Source organism: Hippichthys cyanospilos, chromosome 5, assembly GCF_059441005.1.
Source record: "Hippichthys cyanospilos isolate Australia breed blue-spotted pipefish chromosome 5, RoL_Hcya_1.0, whole genome shotgun sequence".
NCBI lineage: Eukaryota > Metazoa > Chordata > Actinopteri > Syngnathiformes > Syngnathidae > Hippichthys > Hippichthys cyanospilos.
This window is the reverse complement of record NC_142373.1, coordinates 22,824,534-22,834,585: the sequence shown is the minus strand read 5'-3', so window position 1 is coordinate 22,834,585 and position 10,052 is coordinate 22,824,534. Positions and strand designations below refer to the sequence as shown.

The window sequence follows — 10,052 nt, the reverse complement described above, 5'->3', positions numbered from 1 at the left end:
TTTACAAAGTAAAGAGTTTTTTTTTTTTTTTAATCGAATACACAAAGATAAACCAGTACACTTAAATGGAGGTTGACAGTAATTGGAAAATATTTAAAATAACCATTTTGACCATTAAAAAAACAAACTATCAAATGATTAATCACTTTTCAAAAAATATTGATTAATGAGATGATTGGATAGTTTTTGATTAATCGATTAATAATTGCACCCCTAAAGGCAAGCATATATTATATTATAATATTATTATAATATTATATTATAATGCTCCGTCCATCAAAAAAATAAATAAATAATTGGGACATTTTCAAGAATGTCTCACTCACACAGTAATACAATACAGTAAAACTACTAAATGATTTCAGGCAGCATACCTATGTGTTTGACAATAGCTTCCCATGGCCTTGACATGTCGCGATGCTGTTGTTTTTTCATACACAGTGGCAGGTGCATTTGCCCCCACTGAGACAACTCCATAAATTAAGAAAATTTATTGCTCAACCATCATCACCACACCGCAAAAACAACAAAATATGTCAGCCTCGCCCTCATTGTTGCCGTTGACACAATGACATCACTGCCACCACTCGCTGATGAACTAGCATAATGGGCCATTCTTGGGCGGCGCGTTGGGGTTGCGACCTTGAGGATGGAGGAAATAGCTCGTGGCAAGCAGGGGGTTATCCTCCCGTGTGTGTCACCTGTGACTAAGTCACTGGTCCGCCTCCATCATCAGGAGAGCTCTAAGTGGGTCCTCCTAAGACACCCCTCCCCTCCCTAGCAGCGTGGCCCAGGAGAACAATAAAGCCGTGTCAGTTTCTACAGGAAAATAGAGACAAAGTGAAAGAGGAAACAATTGGTTCACAACAGGACACAAGGCGGCCACGGAGGATAACCTACCTTCAAAGATGCTGCTCCGGCACATATCAGAATAGGTTGGATGGTGGCGCACTTCAAAAGGCTCCTCCGGGCTCCCATAGTGAACCGTTTTTTCCTGCTATTCTTGTGGCTGGCTTTTGCTTGGCTATAAGTAGCCCGCATCCTGTCCTTCTGTGGTCTCAGGTGGATAGGGCTTGTTTTTCTAGCTGGGGCCAGGGTCTTTAATGGCTCCGCTCGCTTCCAGAACTTCTGTTGGCAGCCGTGACTGGCTCGTTAGTGACGATCATGTACTGTACTGTAAATCGCAGAGGGCTGCCAAACGTTTGTGTCGGATGCAGTTGAGTGGCGGAGGGCACTTTGGACACCATGCAGGAGTCTGTTCTCATGACAGTGTAGTACAGCAAGAAACACAGTGCAATTAGCTGGCCAGTGACATTTTGTGGCGGTTTCTGCCTGACAAAATTTCAGTCACCTTTGAAGAATATTTGAGACATACTTGTAAAACAAATTTAGGCCAATGAGCTCACTCAGCTATATGGCAGTGAAAAAGCATAATGATTCATCTTGAAAGACCTTGAAATGGTTTTGCCCACAGCGACTGAAATTGAAATTTAACCATTAAAGACTACATACAGAGAACAGACATATGGTCAAACATAAAATGTACTGAAGGTTTCCATTTGATTTGTTCAACTTACTTCCACTTTGATTTGCTGGGAAAGTCTGAAAATGGATCGTCTGTGCCTTGCTGAGAGTGTTTGAAGTTGCACTTTAAGCCTTTCTACAGCCAAGTGGCATGACATACTGTACTTCAATTTTACAAAATGCACTAAAACTCACTTGCCACACACAGGCATCTAGACCAATAACACACAATTCAATTTGTCACAATTTGTTACTACAAAGGCATGCTGCTAGAAAAGTATGACAATTTACCTTGAAAATACTTTGCTATGTTTAAAGGTCTTGAAAAATCACCTGTTAAAGCGAACCCTTCTCCCTCTCCCTCTCTCTCTCTCTCTCTCTTGCTCTCTCTCTCTCTCTCTCTCTCTCTCTCTCTCTCTCAGTTTATAGTCCAGTGTGGCTAATGTGCATTTTTATTTTTTTTATTTTTTGGTTTTTGGGTTGTTGTTTTTTTTCCCATCCACCAGGAGGTAGTCCATTAATGGAAAAAATGTGTGTATCAATCCAATATGTGGAACAACTTTGAAACAGAGCTGAAAAAATGTGATTCAATGGTTGTATTAAAAGAGAGTTTTAAAAATATAATATTAAAAAGATAAAAAATGTTCACAAAATGAATAAAATCTTGGATAATGGTTTGTGGAATATATATATATATATATATATATATATATATATATATATATATATATATATATATATATATATATATATATATATATATATATATATATATATATATATATATATGAGCATCCGTCATTACCTTCTATCTGATAACTAATCATTATTTGTCAGTTTACAATACATAATGGATTGTTAGTCAGCTTCCTAATGACGGCTGTAGGTTGTATGAGATAGGCGCATTAGGAATCAAAGAGCGTTCAGGAATAATAGGACGTCTTGGAGATAATGTACTCTCGCAAGGGGGTCTCGACATTAGCGAGGGCCCAGCAGGACCCGCTTTGCACGTGTGTCCGTGATGCATTAAATCTTTCAATGACAAAGGATACGGCCAAGGTAAATCTGTCAGGCATATTGTTGTTGCGCAGGACGCCATATTGTATTACATGATTGTGGAAAGTAGTTGAAGAGTGAGAAAAATGAAGATAAAGTGGTCAAAGTTCCATTAACAGTACTTGTGCTGCACAGTGGGAGGCGCGCAAGCATTTAGCATAGCTTTCTATTGTTTTTGTTGTCAGATTCCCAGCATACCCTTTAAAACACCATCACCCTCTGCAGCCAGCCTCCCCCTGAGCGCAGGGCCACTCTAATAGCACACTCCTCATTCATTAGATATTAATTTATTCATTACATGTTAACTCTTGACAGACCTTGGTGGGGAGACGCCAGGTGACTCTTCCTCATTTGGTACCCGCCGCTCTGCAAAAATAGAAAGAATTAAAATGAAATAGCACCACATGCACACACAAAAAGATTTGAGGGTAAACACAATGTGGGATCCTGTCATCAGTAAATTTGTGAATCTACAAAGTCTGTATATGCACTTTTTAAGATTATTGATGAAAAATATATCAGTGTATCCATCCATCAATGAATCCTCAATCTTTTCATTTGCATTCGTCTATTCATCCATCAATTCATATTTCTACTTGTCCATCCATTCATTAATCCACTCCCTCATGTATTAATCTAGTCTAGTCCTCTTTCTGAACAGAAACTGTTTTTGAGTTCTACTTTACCAGGTATCACTTTGATCTGGATGGCACAAGTTGTGGTTGTTTTTTGCTCACTTGATTAGCCCATTAATGGGTTTTAACTGTTAAGTACTAAACTGAATAGTTTTGTTGTATTTTTTTTTAATTTAGCAATATAAACCTGCCTTGTGGATACAGTCAAGGTCATAGATTTTAATTATTAATATTAATATAATATATTAATACTTAAACTATGATATACCAGTAATATCAGTTGAGAAATGCATAGGGAAGTTCATAAATGGTAGAAAAGCTCGGGGAAAAAAAAGACACAAACACACAAATAAGGAAAAACAAAGGGGATGAACTGAAAAGCTGACATCCTTACCTAAGGCTCTCCAAAAAGGCACATTTTTGATTTTTTTTTTTTAATTATAGAATTTTATTACTTTTATTACTTAGGAAATTACAATACACTTCAATGTTGTTCCTTAGATGTTACTGTGTTCATTAAAACAAATATGACGTAAAATTATTGTCTGAAGCACAAGGAGAGTACGATCAGAAGAGTAAATGGGGCATAAAAGGATTGCTGGTTAGGAGTGATGGGGGGATGAAAAGGGCAGAGGGACTCTGTAACTGCCTCATTCTTCCGCCAAGCCGAGATCAGATCAGAGCCAGCGAACGTCAGTCCCACGGCGGCGCGTCAATGAGAGCAAATCCATGATGAAGAGCAAGTTGAGCTAATCCGCAGCTAAGTGACACCTCAGCTCACTAATGCCCGCACTGACCACAGTGATCTATACACACTGAAGCTATTCAGCCAAGCTCAGGCGGGCGGATGGACGGGTTGGACTTGAAAGGGCCCCAGAGTCTGCCGTGGGCCCTCAGTGTGGCACCTGCTTAGCATCCCTGCGCTGCATGCTGCTATAGAGGCGCGTCTACAGCTGAAGGGAAAACCTCATTGTGTGCATACGCCTTTGAGGCCATTGTTATGCTGCGCTGAGGCTAAGGCCCACTTCTGCATCATTCACTTTCAAGGAAGTTGTAATCACTCACCAGTTCTTAGTGCCAACTTCATGGCAAAAAAAAAGAAAGAAAAGGGGGTGGGGGCTTGTGAAGTAACCAACAAAAGTTGTGGAGGGATGATGGGGATTTGGATGGAAGGGTGTCGGCTTTGGTTTAAAAAGAAACTCTTACATAGCCCCAGACACCCCCCCCCCCCCCTCCCATTTAGACAAGTGCGCTCTCTAAATGTGACAAAAAGTAGGCCAATAATATGGATGCTAACCTCTCTACACTAAAAGCACCCAAATACATTTAACATTTTATGTCATAAGACAGATATTCAGTTAAACACATTTGCCCAAGGAAAAAGGAGAAATAGAAACCATGAAAACAAGAAAAAAAGAGTAAAATGCTTTGAAACTTACTGAACAGACTGTGCTGTGGTCAAGCCCGACGGACACCAGATGCCACTGGCACTCAGTCGCTGATGCCGCTCGGTATTTCAACATCCTTGTGTGTGTGTTATTTTATTTTTTAAGCACACAGCATCCATTACAACCCGTTAAGCTTGAAAGGGGCCTCCTCCCGCCTGCGGTCCCTTCTAAAGGTTTCTTATTTTCTCCAGATGGGGTTTTTGAGTTTTTCCTTTCCCTTCTCGGCGCTTTGATCAGGGGACGCTGTTGTGTATTTATGATGTTATCTTCACCTGTGAAGCCCTTTGAGACTGCGGTGTTTCAGGGCTATACAAATCAACTTGACTTGACATCCATGCCTCATGTGCATTTTTGGAGTGCGGTTGGCACTATGCCATCAGTGCCAAAAATCAAACTGCTTTGATCATTTTTGCAGTCAGGCATGTCATGTGAGTACATTTTGGAAACACTCCTGGGGTAAAACTTTGACAAGGTTACACCTGCATTTAACAATATCAGGTCCCAAGAACAAAAGGACAAGCACATACGGGACAAAGCAAAGGAAGAGATCGCAATTGGCCTCTGTCAACTGGTATCAACAGGTGATTAAAGCACTTTCAAGGTGCCGTAGACATTGTGCGAATGACTCATCATGTGTGGGGAGCGGTTACAGCTGCTCTTGAGGGTCCAGCCACACCCGGGCTCGACGGCACAACGCGGTACCTCGTAAGCACCGTAAGCACTGGGCTTGAAATACATACATTTTGAATAATTTCCTTTCTGGTTTCCAATTTAGAAAAGTATTATTATAAAAGGCAGAGACAAAACAAACATGTGAAGCTTATCCTTTAATGCTCCCTGTACTTGGGTCTCAACTTCCTAAGTGGTAGTTTGAAATCCAAAGCTTTGAATAACTTTGAAACACAGTCACAAAAAAGCTAAAGTAAATGCAAAATGTGTAGCGTTTATCTAAAAATGCAGGCTGAACTGAGTCCTCCTAAAGTATGCTGACATCACACCAATGGACGATTTAAAATCCCTCAAATATCTTTAACGTCGGGCACACATAGAGCTTTTGTTGCGAAAGGTCATGTGATATAACATGCCATTTTTGATTGGCCGTTAGATCTCTGATATGGTAATGTTTTTTACCTGCAATGCACATTTTGGATCACAGCAAAATTGCTGTGTTAACCACTCATGAATACTATTTGCAGAGCACCACATTCATCCACATTGAGGCTTAAGAAACACACAACACGCAACCTCCAAACAGAAAAGCCGGAGCCTGAGGTTAAACTCAACCTCAAAATTGCGAGGCCGATCTGCTAACCATTTATCTACCATGCTGCACTTTCAAGTACCCCCCCCCCACCTCAACTAAAAAAACAAAACAAAAACGTTTGTTTCACCTATGTGAGTCTTCAAAAACTTTCAAATATCATTTGATGCAGAAGAGAGAAAAATTGCGGTTTGTTTTATTGATCAAATTGTATCAAAAAATTGGGGTGTTTCATACATCTTTCATTTACATATAATTACACTTTAATGGGAATCCGACTGGGCTGGGCTAAGTGGCTTGGCCATGCAGCGAGGAGACCCCCTCGGATACGAAATGGCGGGACGCAGGTCTAGCTCCGTCTTCGGCTAATTAAACGAATCAATTAACAGACGATTGTCGAAGCTGCGTGAGCGATGCTACACAGTGTCTAAAAAGCTCCCTTGAGATGAGAGGGTGGGGCCTTGGACCGACGTTACACCCTCTCCATGTGATAGCAACATCCGCACTTATTTGCGCCTTGCTGTTATATCATGGGAGGTGGTAACATTATGGAAATTGGAATGTAAGGAGGGGGTTTGCCATCATTCCAAGGAGAAGCAAAAACTCCAAAGTAGCCTCAAAGTTGCCTAATGGAGGCGGCGTGTCCAGCTGTGTGCATCTACTCGCTTAAGGTAAGGGTCGTGTAATTAGCATACCCTGCCCCCTTCTGCCAGGCGTTGATGCTGATAAATTATCATATTAGATTCACCCTCCTTGCTCCGACTGATTGGCTCCTAAATTGTTTTAGATGGCCCACCATTAATCCTTAGCATAGGCTAAGTGCTCTGGCGACGCGTGCGACGGCGTTCCGGCGTCTTGGGTCAAATTAACTGAATGCTAAGTGTTAGAGCCCCCTGTCTACTCATTTGCAGTGTCAGGATGCAATTAAGAGAGGATTGTGTAGGCCTCACCATGTGAGTGGTGGTTTTTGGTGAAAGTTTCACACTGTTGACTTTTTTGTAGTTTTGACTGTTACGGTAGCACCACATTTAATAAAACGACTCATAATTAGAATGGGATTAGAAGTTTTTTTTTTTTTTTTACTTCAACGTTATCCGCACTATACTACTAATTCTGCAACCTTCTTTTTTTGGCTCCTGCAACATAGTTTTATTGTCTACTTTGATGACCCCACAATGTGGGACAGAAGCACCAAACTGGTTGGTACATGTTTTAGCTGTTTTTTGAACTCCCACCGAACAATAAAACACATAAATACAATAAGCATATTCAGACAGGAGCTGCTGTTGGCCACAGCTCACGCCCCGAGACTCACATGCAAACTTGCCATCATACCCTGCCCCACCAGGCTCGAGCCCTCGAAGGCACCATTCTTTAAAATGAACTAAGGTAATTGCCACGAATCATTTAGGCAAATACAGGACAAGACACAATAATTGGAACACCAGCTATTTGTCAAACTTTACAATATTGCGCCCTTTAAACATCAAGACCTCAATTTTGGATCTGCTGAGGTACACTTTAAAATTGTGTTACTATTCAGTGTGTTCTGACATGCTTGAATGCATTCAAAGTGTGTTTGAAGCATATTATTATTATCTCTCATTATTGCAGATTTTAGAACATATCCCTCTATGACATTAGAGATTTTAATGTAACACCCTGAATATGGCAGCACCCCTATACTTTATACGAAACAAGTCAGTAACCGTGTAAGCCTTAAAGTGCTAATTTTCCTGTTTACTTTCATTTTCTACCACAAATAAATGTATTGTCCTGATAACTTGCAAAATTGAGCCATGCAACGCATTCTGTGAATCAAAAGGGAAGATTGATATCTTTTTTTTATTAATACTATATATTACCTGTGTACCCTTACTAATTGTGGGGAACAGGCAACTGGCTGGAAGTTCACTAATGAAAATCTGTATATATTTGACACCTATTGAATTAGATTGGGAAATAACAAATGCTATTCTATTCATTATAACTTATTAAATGAATTTTTCAACATATTTTTTTCCATCAAAAATCTGCATCATCCATATCGGTCAGGCCTTAATAATTTTTTTATATCAACTTTATTAACTGTACATATTTTCATGTACAATGTATACTTTTAAGACTAATTTTGACACTCACTATTAACTGAAAATGACATCACAATTGCACAGAGGTTAGGTAATGACCAATAGACTGTTCACAAGCTGAGCTGTGATTGGTTAGTAACTGAGCACATACGACGTCATATTCAGTCAACAGCAGATGGCAAAATGTGTTTTCAAAGGTATTCATCGTACATGAAAAATAATCATTATCAAAATGATCTAAAGCTAGCTAAAAATTCTAAAAATATTGCATTCGTTTCTACAGTAATGTCAACTTCACAGATCAAAGAATGGTCAAAGTTTCTTGTTTCAGTCAAAGCTATGTCTATGTCTAAAGTTGTAAAAAAATGTGAATGTTTCTTCTCAGATGAGCTGAATAAATTACACCCAAGCTGCTAAATATATATATATATATATCCCCGTGCGGGAAGAGAGGCAGATTTATGAAAAGAAAAATTCCGAAGACTTGCCAGAGAGTCCGGTGTCATTCCTTTTTGTCTTTGTAAACCGAGCCTGTTTGTTTAGCGGGCCGACGGTGCCGTCCTGGCGCCTGAGCTGCCCTCAAAGTCAAGTCAGCATCGGGATGGCGGCGTGTCGCTGGAACCTTGTGATGGAGTTCAAAGCCTCACACACTCGCACGCACACACACGATACATATTCAATGACTCCATATGGTTAGACTTCAAGGAGGTGCTACAAAAATGCTAGTGTACAAAAGTAGTAAGACAAAAGACTTTAGAGGAGTAATTTGAGAAGCGACAGTCCATTATCGCAGGATGTTTGAGTGATTGATGTCAGTCTGCATCAGAAGATGGCATAAAAGAAAAAGTAAATTAGGTGTCTAAATACTAGTTTAATCAACAAGATGAAATGATTACATCTTTGCAATTTTTAAGTACATGTACCAAAACTGTTTTCAATCTTACAAAGATAAAAAGATTTACTACTATTTTTAATTATACAGTTTTAATTGTTTTGTTCTTATGTTTCCCTTTCCATTCTCACAAAGAATAGTACATTTATAATGTTTTTTTGGAACATTTTTTAAACACATTTACAAAGAAAACATTGTTTTCTTACACTTTTGTGTTTTACAAATTTGCTTTGAATTCATATTCACATATAAAATAATCCATCCATCCATTTTCTTTAGCCGCCTATCCACACTAGGGTTAGTGGCTTGCTGTTGCCTATCCCAGCCATCTTTGGGTCGCAGGGCACACTGAGATAAACAACAATTAACAATCACTCCTAAGGGCAATTAGGAGTGTTTAATGTACCTACCTACCTGTATTTTTAGGGAATGTGAGATTTAGTAGATAATCTGTAAAAGAATTTCCATGAAATCTTGCTCTATAATTTTTATGCATAAATTCTTAATTTATAAATTCCTAAAAAGTTTAGGAATTATCACCAAAAAAAGTTTCAAAATCAATATCTTTTCTACGTAAACCTAAAAATCCATTTTACAACATTCTATATTCATTTTTACCTTGATAGTTGTTAATGCAGCACCTGTTGTTTGAGAGTCTCGCAACAATTTTGTGGTTAAAACAAAAAAAAAAAACGAAATTGAAATGTTCAGTATTATTTGTAAACTGAATCATTGTTTGCATGCATTTTGGATCACTTTTAATTTGATTTTAAATAGATTTTCTTAACACTTTAGTAGATAATCTTACTATGATTATGTTGGAAAGCTGACAAAGATATTACAATTCAGCAAGATCCAGATTTATTCAGCCTTCTTATAATTAAGTTTATAGATATTATATTACTTGAATAATGTTTTTATTTTCTAGTTCACTTCTAATGGGTCATAATAGGCAGTAAATAAACATATATTAAAAGATGGAAAAGAGCTGGGATTTAAAAGTTTTTGGGAAGTACATGAGCAAAGTGCGTGTTTGGCTGGTTATTTATTCCCAGATGTGCTGCGAGGCCCTATTTAATTGTCCTTCATCTGGCCGTGTGTGTGTGTTTGTGTATGTCGACAGCGCTAACCCCTTGTTTCTCTCTT

At 38.9% G+C, this 10,052-nt stretch overlaps 1 long non-coding RNA gene across 2 annotated transcripts; it reads right to left on the bottom strand.

The window, feature by feature from the left end:
* Positions 1-294: 294 nt before the first annotated feature.
* On the bottom strand, positions 295-8,646 carry LOC148424027 (uncharacterized). 2 transcript variants are annotated; one of them, XR_015865730.1, is made up of 4 exons: positions 8,503-8,646; positions 2,898-2,946; positions 901-1,255; positions 295-819 (listed from the first exon to the last, which is right to left on the bottom strand). It is a non-coding gene; the product is annotated as an uncharacterized LOC148424027 (long non-coding RNA). The 2 variants fall into 2 exon arrangements; XR_015865731.1 differs by having other exon boundaries at positions 295-777.
* Positions 8,647-10,052: the final 1,406 nt, after the last annotated feature.